The sequence below is a fragment of the Tyto alba genome, unplaced genomic scaffold (genome assembly GCF_018691265.1).
Source record: "Tyto alba isolate M040663 unplaced genomic scaffold, T.alba_DEE_v4.0 Super-Scaffold_7, whole genome shotgun sequence".
Taxonomy (NCBI): Eukaryota; Metazoa; Chordata; class Aves; order Strigiformes; family Tytonidae; genus Tyto; species Tyto alba.
Window position 1 is genome coordinate 34,282,246 of NW_024881328.1, and position 12,407 is coordinate 34,294,652.

Sequence of the window (12,407 nt, forward strand, 5' to 3'; positions counted from 1 at the left end):
AGGAACATTAGATAGATGCTGGGGGAAATGTGTCACCAAACCTGTATCACTGTGGACCTTGTGACTTTTAGTTCCTACTTCTGGCCTCTAGTTAGTAATTCTTAAGTAACTGCTGTTTTTTTCATCTTCTCAATGCTGAAATGTTTTAGAATTTAGCAGCTCTAGTCCTTTTAGTGAAAACTTTTGGAAAGCAGAGCAATGCTTACTGAATACATTGCAATATGAATTTTCTCTTGCAGTCTTAAATCTGTCACTGGTCCCTGGCTCTTCTAAATACTAGTTCTCATTATTATTTAATTCTACATGCTAGTTCTAAATATCAATTTCCTAGTAGGTGTTTTGCAAATCTTTTTCTGAGCTACAGAAAATGTTCTCTATTTTTCTTCACTTCTAGAAGCTGTTCTGTAATTATTCATTACTTACATTGCAAGATGGATGACACTTTAACAGACCAAAATCTGCTAAAAGGCAGCAGAAAATTGTGTTCCATGTGTATTTTAATGAATTAGGAATAAAAGAGAAGGAAAGAAGGAGAAAATTTTGCAGAGAGATATTTAATTTTTATTTCCTTGGGCTACAATAATCTGTACACAGGAATTGGATATTTATATCTTTATTTAGGTACTGAAAGAAGAAGATAATGTTACAGTAGGTCTTGTTGCATCATTAGAGATTCAGTTACGAAAAGAGACAACGCGTATAAATTACACTTTTATCTTTTTTAATGAATATGAAAGGGAAGGAAGCCATGTTCAACTGAGCCTCAATCCACCAGAATTTCAGTTAATGGAAATGGGAATTTTGGATGAGACATGGGCAACAGTATTATCAAAACATTGCTCCTAACAGTCCTGGATGGTGTTTCTAAAACTACCAGTGCAGAGACAGTATTTTCAGATGTGCCTACAGCTAACTCGATGTCTCTGTTTCAGCAAGATGAGACCTTAGAGGAATTTGTTTTTTCTGATGCTTGGTGTGATGCTCTGTATAATATGTGCAGGTCAATTGTCAAAAAATCACAGCGATTGTTGGGGTGTCTTAACAATAATCTCAAATTGCTTGAGAGGAATGACAAATCTTTTATTTAAATGTCATCTAGCAAGAGTCCTACTTTCAAACATATGTCTATGTCATGTCAGTCCCTCTTTTCTATACGAATTGCCTCTTTATATGTCAGGTCCATAACACTGGGTTTGCGTTGCCCGAAGTCACATTTACGCAATCCTTCTGTCAGATTGATTGAGACAAATGCAGAAAGTGACAGATGGGTTAATGGTCCTACCACGGTGTCATCACATCACTTCAGGAAATGGCATCAACATGCAATCAGGGCATGAGGTACTATTATAGTTCATTTGCTTACAGAATAATTTTGGAGAACCAGTGGGTGTCCCATGGTTCAAGATTGGCCGTAAAACTACACATCCTGCTCCTCCGAGTTGTTGATACATTATTCCATGCCTTAGTTCCTGCACTTGATTCTTGAGCCTCTGGAGCTGAACAGAAGTCAGAGCTTCAGTTTTTCAGGAAATTTTGCTTTGGTTTCAGTTCAGAAAAAAAAAAAAAAAAAAAAAGGAAAAAAAAAAAAGATATTCAGCCTGAGTCCCAAACCAGTTTGGTCCAGGAGCCAGAAGCATCTTTGCAATTAGCATTGCAGGTGCTTAGTGAAATTAATGTTTTTGTAACTTTCTGTGCTCCTAATGTCCGTGGGTTCAGTGAACATTCACCAGAGAACAAAGGAGGCTCCTACAAACTTTCATTTTCTCACAGGGTACTTTGTCTGAAAATTCTTCAGTGATAGTATTGCACACCACGTCACATAACCACAGCCCTGTGAGATACACCCATTTTATTTGCATTCTGAGTCCTGGTAGTTATAAAACAGTCTCCTTGTCTTCAAGACTTTTCATGTCCTACACAATGTTTGGCTTTCTCCCTGTATCACTCTTAGTCTTCTAATTACAGCCTTCTGTATGTCCAGCATTACTTCCTCTTCCATTTAGAATTCATCCCATGGGTGTCCCCTCTCTGCTGTTCGCATCAGTTCCCGCCCTCACCTCGCCAGGCTCTGCCCTCCTCTGCCTCACATCCACTTCAGTGATGCATTAGGAAAGTTCAGATTTCTCGTGCTGTCTGCAACAGGCAAGTTTCTGTTCATTGCCAACCCCCAGCTTGAGACCCGTGCCCTCAATACTAACAGACAAACTTTTTTAGCTCACTTTTTCATCTGTCTGCATTTACACCGCTTCCCTTCCATTGAAGCACTCCACAATAGAATGCTTCAGTATTACATAACTTCTGCGAATAGCAAGGTATTTCTGTGAAAATGTATTGTGAAATTGTATTGCATTGTATAGGAGACATAATATGACATTCTCTGGAGGAAGCAATTATTTGCTCAATAATGTCCACTAGATTCAGCTCTTCAGCTTATGGGACATTCTTGTAAGGGCAGAAGGGTATGTTTCTTGGTAAAATAATTGTATTTTAATTTAGAATATCCTCTTTCACTAAACATGAAAACTATCTAAAACTGCATAAAAGCAGTCTCATCATGGTCATAAGAGAAGTGGACTTTTTGCATTTAATTTTTTTGAGAAAATACATTTCCTGCTTCTTTTCAAAATTGTGATTTCTAGATGTGGATGTCCACATAAATTCGACTTCTTCTTGTCTGAATAACAGATACAATTTAATATTGGGAGAACACAAATTGCAGAAGTTATTTTTGTGGAAGAGTAGCTGTGACATTTAATTCTTTAAATTCTTTTCTCAGGTCTTCTGTGGATTGACTTGTAAACAAAAATCAGAGTCTGCTTGTATTTTATGTAACCAAATTTAGCCATCCTTTTTCTTCAAAAGACAAGTGTCAGTGAAATAACAAGATTTAAATGGTACCCCATAAGAGTTTTGTGTTGCCCTGATAAGTTTCGTTAGCTGATCTATTTCAAAAAAAAATCAGGTGTTCAATAAAAGGCTTATTATTTCTGGCCTCTTTGTTAATAGCCTTGAACTTTTCCTTAACATTAATTTTGATCACTGATTGTGCGTAATCACCTAGCCATTTAGCAGGGGGCACAGTAGGCTCTCATCCTTCTGTAATGCAACCCTAGTGATGGGCCAGGTCAGCCAATAAATAAAAGCAAATTGAAACTGGATTATGGTCTTCTACTGAAATGCACAATTGTGTTTAGACTTTTAAGGATAAGGTGCACTACATGCAATCAAAAAAAAAAAAAAAATTAAAGCAGCAAAGAGCTGGTACTGTACAGCTACACCTCAGGAGTTTCCAGGCCATACGCTCATTTAAATAGGACTTGTGGGATGTTACTGGAGGCAGACAAGAGTGGCTGTTCTGGAGGCACTTCTAAAACTTTGTGCCCCTTTAGCAATGTGTAAAGTGGTAAATAATTTTGCAGCACAAGCGTTATGCTTGTTTTCTCAGCCTAAATACCAAAAGAGTACAACCATGAGACAAGAAAATTTCTTTCAATGTTTCTACATAGGTTTTTTAATAACTGTAAGGTCTCTATTAAGCACCACCTATTTCCAAGTCAAAAAATGTCCTTAGAGATTTTACTTTGACACATATACATGTACATAACATATTCTGTGTAGAACTGAGTAGGTTTTATTTTCCTTTCTCCCTTCTTTTAAGTCAGTTTGGTTACCCAGAATGGGTCCTGATTAAATCTGGTTGTGAGTAATCTTAGGCACCTCTGCTCCTGCTTCTGTAGCATGAATTCAGGTAAGCATGATTTGACTTGTGACTTTTCTTCTGTCAGAAGTGGAAGGAAAGTAAAATCAGGTATAAAAATATTTCCCCCTCAGTAAAGTAATGGCAATCTAACAGGATCTGAGTGGAGCTTTTCTTTGGCACATTTGGCTAGACATTGTAAGAGTCTGTCAGATGATCTCTGATTAACCGAGACAAAAAATAATCAATATTTATGTTAAGTAAATGGTGGTTGGCAAGTAGATGGGAAAATATCCAAAGTTTAATGTAATTGACCCATATAACACACAAATGAAAAAAAAACAAAACTGTGAAAACTATTTTTCAGGGTCTCAGAGTATAAGCAAGGAGTAGCTTGCTGCAGGCCATACTCAAATTTCTTTCTGCATATCTGTCTCACTTTCCTGATGAACTGCCCTACTACTGTTTTGAATTTGTCAAATTTAAACCATGTGAGAGACCCTCCTCAGCACAGAGGGCTTTTCACTTCCACAGAAATGCTTTGCCTATCACATAACAATACCTCTTTGAAATACTTTTTTTACTTGAGATCCACTCAAGTACCCTCAGCAAAGAGCTGTACCTTTTCAATCCCCTCCTATAAGCAATTTTCATATAGGCTCATCTAGTCCAAAGCAGTAAATATAAATATATATAAAATTTATATGTGCTTTATATGCACATATTTGATCTGTATCTTCTTATCCAGAACTGCCCTTCAGTTAAGAGCCCTGATTTACAAAGATTGGTTCTGTTAAAATTTTAGTTGTATGGTTTAGTATGATGAAGAAGGTTCATTGTTACTTGTTAACAGTGAGAAGGGATAAAGTGTTTCTTCATACATTTGTTTGTCATAGACATCTCTAGCATAGAGATCAGGAGAGCTCTAGGAAGAATGATGTAAGATTAAAAAGAGCACAATTTTTACTGCAAATGTTTCAGTTGGTGTGTGTGTATGAGTAAATGCTGGAGAAAGCAAAAGAATTGCATTGCTGGAAGGCTCAGCTCCCTGACCTCCTTCTGACTCTTACAGACACATCCCCTGAAAAGAAGAATAACAAAATCAATTTAAAATCAAACTATTCAAAACCAAAGATGGAAAATGTTTTGGTGCTGAAACTTTACTGGATGTGACCTTCTGCTAAGAGCACTCAAAGCATGTATACGCTAAAAATAAATGATGGACAGAAAACTGGCAGGATGCTCCCTGAGGTCTAAACAGTGTAATGTCATGTAGTTTGTAACTGCATGGATATTTGTCACCGCAGTCCTGCATGAAGGACACACACTGTGCAAACTCTTATTAATGTGTTACATTGCTTTTTGGTTGTGGTTGGTGAGTTGAGTCTGATATTTTCCCTTTACTTCCCTGAATTCATTGTGGGAAGCTATCTGATACTTCATGAATTGCATAATAGTGTCTGCTGTGAAGTATGCAAGTACCTGATTATAGCATACACCTGTACTTGACAGCTTCATTGACAAATTTGTTAAAACTATTTTCTCTTTTTGCCTCCTCCAGGATATTATAATCTGCTTGTGCTGTAGGAGGTCACCCAGGAAGGCCTGTGTGCTAAAGAAGAACACCTCGTTTGCCATCTCATTCATACCTCTCAAGATTTTTAAGATGAATTATTTATCAAAGATGCTTATGTCAGAAGTTTGGACAGCAGATGTCATCTTTAATTATTCCTGACTGTTTTTTTCTCCAGTGCAGCACATAGTGAGTTTCTTGAGAGAGTAAAGATGCTTCGTCTTCAGGACACCAAAGAACAGACTGAAGAAAAATGTTTCTCTACTTTCTTGCACGCTAGCAGTGACTAAAGGCAATATTGTCCTCATATCCACACCACAGATCACTGCTCAGATATTCAGCTCCCTACATGTGGGAGACTCTCACTAGTGTCAGTGGGAGCTGAAGTGTGCCGGACTGACAGTTCTGGATGCTGCAGGTCTTTTTGTCATGTAATATGCATTCTAATAGACTAGACAAGACACTATCCAGTATAATCACAATCTTGGTAATAAGAGGGAAGATGTGTCAGAGGACATGAGAGTTAATTACACCCACCATTGAGATCAGGCATGTGTGAGAGGGGAGGATTCTAGTGGGAAGTCTTCACGTGCATCCAGTCTGTGGACTGAGCTTGCTTGTTTGAAAATCAGCCCAAGATTTTTCTGTTACTTCAGTATTCGAAAGAAGAATTCAGTGATGCATCAGCTTCTCTGCAGAGGAGTCAGACAGCCTGCACTGACAAAGCAGGGGCATGCAGAAATTTCAAAACACAATAATTTTTTTTAATTCAAATTTATATTACTTATGGCTTTCTGTGAACATTTGCATAAGAAATATATTGTTTGCATGGACATTTCTTATAGGACCTAAACATATATAAAAATTCACATAAACACATATCTGAAGAAGCCCTGGCATTCGAAGGCTCCCACAAACATCCTAAAATCTTTGTGAAAAACCAACACCATGGAACATGCTCTTCTAATAGGTAAGGATTGCAGCCTCTAAATAGGGAAAGGCAATTTCATAAGTGCTCATTCCCCAAAGCACTAATAATACCTGTCACTGAGCAAGGCCAGCAATGTGGGCTGAGTCAGACTGCTGCTCAGGTGCAGCAGGAGCTGCTGTGATTCCTGACACGGGAGCACACTGACAAGAAGATTTTCCCATTGGTTCATAAGCAAATACTCATTTCAGTGAATGTTTTGTGAAAGACAATTGCGAAAATACTCCCTGGTAAAACACCAACAGCTCTTGCATAGGGGTTTTAATTTATCAGAATAAACAGTGAATTTTTCACTTAGGTCTAAAGTACGCCTTTAGGTTTTCATTTAAGGTTATTCCTTCTCAGAAAATTGAATCTATATAAATTCTTGATGTAAGAAGAGAAGTAGGCTAAGAGATGAAGAAAATTGGAAGGGCAGAACCATAAAGAAAGGAGCAAGAGTGAGGGGAAGGAAAAGAAAACAGCTAAATTAGGAAAGAATTATTTTCCACTTCCACCCTGAAATGGGCACTGAAGTTCTTGCCTGTGAAGTGTCCTTTCAGAGCCAAGTTACCCGTGCTGCCTCCACCCCCCCCACTGGCTTTGTGCTGAGGTGGGGGCTATAAATGAGCTGCAGGTGGGCTGGCTAGGCCTGGGTACCAGGCAGCTCACAGGGAGTAGCTGGCAGGCTTGGTTTCTCCTCTGAAAAAACAAACAAAAAACCTCAAACAAGAGCAAAGAGGAGCTCCTCTTTTCCACCTGCAAGAAATAAGAAACTTTGTGCTTTATGAAATGATATGACCAAAACAAGTCACATTAATATGTCCAGTTTAGTGAGGAGTGTGTGTCTCCACTTTTGGATTTAGCTGAGGTCCTGCTTCTCTTGCTCACCACTGTTTGTCTGCAGTACATTTAGATGAAGGGAAGAGGAGCAAGTGAGTATCTGTGTACCATCTGTACGATAGATTTTTGGCGAAGATAGTACTTGTGGTGTAAAGAATGAGCTCTGAAGGAGAGGAGATTGCTCTAAGCACTTGCAGAGTGGTGTGCTTGGATGTGCTCTTGAAGGTCCTCTGTGACATGAGCTCCTGAGCATGGCATGTGGTCTCAGGTAGCAGGGTGGTGGTTAGTCATTTGTGTGGAGACTGTCTTGAGTGTGTTAGTCAGTGGGGCTCATGAGCTACAGGTGAGGATGTCACATTTTTCTGTGTGCTGTAAAAATATATGTCTTTCCATACTCTTAGTTTTGTTTGGAGGCTGTTGGCTCACCTTGGTTTCTTTGGTGGTCTGTGATCATAAAAAAATGAAATTTAGTTTTAAGAACAGAATTTGGTTCCCAACGGACTCGTGCCCTCCACCCCACCCTTGTGAATCCACCCCACTGTTACCATGCCTAAGAGAAGCTTAATCTTTAGCTGTTGAGTAGACTATAGATCTTGGTCAGTTTTATTTACAACTTGGGAATGAGGCTGTCATAAATATTGAAGCTACTGTATTTTCAAGAATTCTGGTACTGGTGCAGCAGAGCACAAGCCCGGACCGTCCAGGGGAAGGGGGGTTTCTCAGTCAGCCCCCAGGAGGTTTTCTGCTCCTGCTGGTAACCAGGAACCTCAGTGATGAGCCATGGCCTGCTTTCCTCTTCTTGGCTTGGCATGGGAAAAACAAAGCTGAATACCCCCAAAACAATTATTTTGCATGCTCCACTGGGCTTAGCAAGGAAGTGTAGGCTGCTCCCAGTGAAAGTATCAAGGTTTCCTCCTTAGTACATGAGCCTCACGTGTCCCAAGGCATTGAGTCTGCGGTACCCCACTAGCTTTTTTCCTGTTTGCTTTGGCAAAACTTACACTTTCTTTTTTACAACTATGAGCCACTGTAAAGGTTAGGATTTTTTATTTATTTATTTATTTTTAGAGGTTTACTGTGTATTTCTCCTAGCTTAATTGATACAAGTAGACCTTTTTCTTTGATTTCTTCTTCCTTTTATGTTTCTCTGCTTGTGACTAACAGACTCTTATAATCTGCAGCTTTCCTTCTATATAGGTTGCATCTCTGTCATACCACACACATATGTTTTTCTCTGAACCTTCTTTTCCTTTGTCATCTCTCTGATGTCCTTATTTACTGCCTTCTGCTTCAGGGCACTGTCATTATTTTTTTCTTGGATGAGTTAAAGAGAAAATTTGGAAACTATCAATACAGGAATGTTTGGATGTGGTTTCAAAATCTCCCTCTTAATCTGTGTGACCAAAAAAGGAAACCTTCTGTTCTTTTCAGACTTTTTCTTTTTATCCAAATTACCAATGAAAGAAACTGTGTGGTACTCTGCTTCTACTGAAACTTGCTGTGATGTGAGATAGGGGAAAGAATACACTTTAGTTATCCATTTTAATAGCAAATATCTGACTTCTTTTTCCTGTGGATTTTGTGCCCATTTCTTCACATCTATGTTTTGCTTTTTTTATGATCTTGTGGTGTTTCGTGTACGGCTTTTTTTTTTTTCCCCATATTTTATTTCTGAGCATAGAGTGTCTGAATGTGTTTTGAGGTGTACTGGAACAGAACTCTGTTATCTGTACCAATAGACCCCTGCAACAAACCTTTCCTGCCAAACCATATTTACTGTCCATATTGTATTTTTCAGCAGCAGAATACTTATTTTGAGGGGGAAAAAAAAAAAAAAAAATCTCATTTTCTTAATTAACTTTTTTTATTGAGTGTTTAATGCATGTTCATTATAGAAATTGCAGCTCTCCTCTGGAAATTGACCGTAAAAAAAACTTCTTTGTGGGGTTTCATATTTATAAAGCCTTAGTGATTTTCAGATCAAATACACACAGTTTGGTAGTAAAATTATGTTTTGTTTTTCTGTCTGGAAGCCTTGTGCATTCAACTGGGGCTCTGGCTCAAGCTGGGTTTTTTTGCCTTCCCATGCATCAGCAACAGCAGGGCAAATTACAGCTTCTGTTTACACCTGCCTTTTCAGTGGGGTTGTGCAGGTGTGACAAAATACAGCTTAGCAACCAGTTCCCTTTATTATAAGAGCGAACTCAGATCTGGCTTGCCTGCTGTTGTGTTGGCTCTGTAAAACTAACGGGACTTACGAAGGGAGAAAATCGCTTTTATTTTTGTCATGGTCACCAGTACATTTACACTTGAGGAACGGGTCTGCTAGACAGACAAACAAGTAGTTGACAACTTTGCACAGTGAAATCCTGAAAAGCAACTGTGCTTCTAGCCAGGAAAATAAATCCTTTTGAATGAGCCAGCTGGTTGTTTCTTAGCAGCTTCTAAAGTTTAGAACAAAATCTTTCCCTTCTTGTGGGGGGCTGTAGCATGGAGTCATTTCCTAATTCCCTAACAAAAGGAAGTTTTCTGCACTGCAGAGTGTAGCCCTGCTTCAGACCAGGGCTGTTCTGTAGACAGCTTCTGTTTGGTGAGTATTGCACAGGGGAAAGAAATCCCTTACCTAAAAATTCCGGTGGGTTCCCCTGTGAGATTCATGTCATTGAGACAATCAAGTCTGAGGCACTGGGGGCAGAAGATTTGCTCCCTGGAGCACAATTGGCCATCTAAGCATCTGCAAAGGTTTTGGTGACTGGCCTTTCTGACACAGTTGCTTACTTTAGGAATTTAAGTTGATACAAAGTAGAGATGGGTCAGAGTAAGTCTATCCCAGGGTACAAACTTGAACCAATGTCTACTAAAGTTTTGGTAGACTGAGCAGAGCTGCTGTTTCTGAGCTAGCACCAGGACTCCACTCCTCTGCAGCCGCTTCAGGCGCGCCGCTGCGGAGCTGCCGCTTGCTCCAGCAGGCATCTCTTCCTAAACCAGTGTATTCAGAGCCTGGACCAACCCCTGTAATGCTCAACTGCCTGGAGATTTTTGGTGCTGCTTTGACATTGGCTATCTGCAAAGTTAAATCTCATGGAAAATGGACAGAAAACATTCCACCTGGATCACTGTTCATCTTTTAAGAAATCTTGATGATTGTAAAAGTAGTTGCATTTCCCTCCCCCCCTTCACTCCTTTGAAAATACTACTGAATGCGGCAGGAGGGAGGGACAAAGGGATTACTTGAATTCTTTCTCAATAAAACTTGCAAGATTTTTTTTCTAATGACAGTTGCTAAACTTAAATCGAAGACAAAAGTACTGATCATTTCGATGATGGGAATCCCAATGGGTGGCAACAACTATTGTGTTTCATCTCTATGCTTTTTTTTTTTTTCATGTCACATGCTTTTTGCTTCATCTCCTTCTTATAAGATTGTCGCATGTTTGCTCTACCTGAGCTTGCAGCTTTATTAAGCATCATTATAGTCTATCTTATCACAATGTCAGTGTATTGCTGCTTTCACTGAAAAGGCTTTCTATAGTTTTTTAAATTAAAGAGAGGGTATTTTATTCTTTGGAACTGTAAAATCGTAAGTAGAAATACCAGCATAAAAACACTGAGAAATAATTACAAATGGGCTTCTCGGCACATAGGGAAGGATTTTCATTTTGATGTTAATATACTGAGGATATGATTAAAATGCATCATGGATAAAAGCTTTTACAGTTAATTTGAACTGTGTTGGGTATGAATATCAGTTTCACACTTCTTCTGTGGAAGATGCTTACCTGGAATTTAAAACATATGCACCTTAACATATGGCTCTGAAGTAGTTTCTGTAGCATCTTCTGCAGTAAACTGTCACGTAGCTTGGGGTGAATGGTTTTGCTACTCAACTTTTTATCCAAACAGTAGTAATAGGTGGTTATTGACTGAAGTATAAAAGTATCTGTTTATGTTTCAGTACTTTAGCTATCTCGGTTGCCAAAAATGCTGGCAAAAAAAAGAGACACACATAAACTAGAGGAACAGCTCTTCACATGGGTTCGCCCCTGCATCCAGCAGTCTATAAGCTAAGGCTCTGTTCCTGTGGCTGTGCATGTAAGAGCTGTGATTTGTTTTAAGCAGTTGTCTAATTTGGAAACCCTGTATGTATTTGGGCTTCACACCACTTTTTGGGCAGCAGGTTCCTCAGGGGGCGATTGTGATTTTTATCCTTGTTGCCTCTTTATTCCTTTGAAACTTGGGGGAAGGAGAAGAAAAACTCTTTGCCTTTGTCCTCATCTTCCCACAAGCTCTGCCTCTGTAGATGCATTTGTAAGGGCAGGACCTCTGTTGTGACTTGATTTTGTCTCATTGCCAGCATTATCAGAAGCCTTTTTTGTGACGACTAACTGAGACTGTGTGTTCTGCTGTCCAGGGAGTAGATTAATTCCCAGATAGTGGTCTTGTTTTCTTCCTTTCATAGTGTGAAAGTACTGTTTTCATGAGTTAATTATCCATGTGTAGCAAGGAACAAAGGTCAGGCATCTGTACCGATATTCTGAATAAAAGGGAATTTTTTAAGTAATCACTGAGAAAGTCAGGAGTTAAGAAAACAAACTGGACTTTGGGCTCATGCAGACCATAATCGCTCCTCTCCTGCCTTCTGAGATCGCACTTGTGTAAAAGTCATTAAAAAAAAAAATCTAATATTAATAAGAGCAGCCTCCTTGATGTCAGGAGGCACGAAAAGACCATAGAACATAAAGAACATCATCCTTCCCTTCCTGTTAGAGCTGCAGTCGTTTGTTGTGGGTATGAGTGAGCAGATGTCTCAAAAAATTAATGAGCTACTTAAATTCTACTATGCTTAGCAGGACAGTAATTGAAATGTGTTCTTAATTTCTGGGAGCCCACTTTTTATTTCCTCTCTGGTACTTGCTAAGGAATTGTTTGTTAACTTGCTAGATGCGCAGAGGTGCATCACAGAAGGGGATGTGAGATGTCTGATGAAGGGCACAGATCTGACATCTCCGTGTTTATAGTGGGGATTGTTTTCCATACTAGTGTCCTGTTCCAGCATATTTGCTACTTAAAAGAAAGTACGCAATGTTGTTTTGGGTTGCTTTTTACATCGGGCACAAAACCAGAAATAACAGTGCTTTTGCTCCGTTTTAAGGTGGCATCTCTGAGAAGTGACTGTCCAAAGATTGTCTTAAACAGCTCAATCTTTTGTTGAAAGCTAAGGCTGAAAGCAGTATGTTAATTAGTAGAGCAGCAAATCAATAAAGTATCACTGTTGCCTCATCTACTGTCCAAATAGTTCGGTATTTTACACCTACATTTCCCTTCTT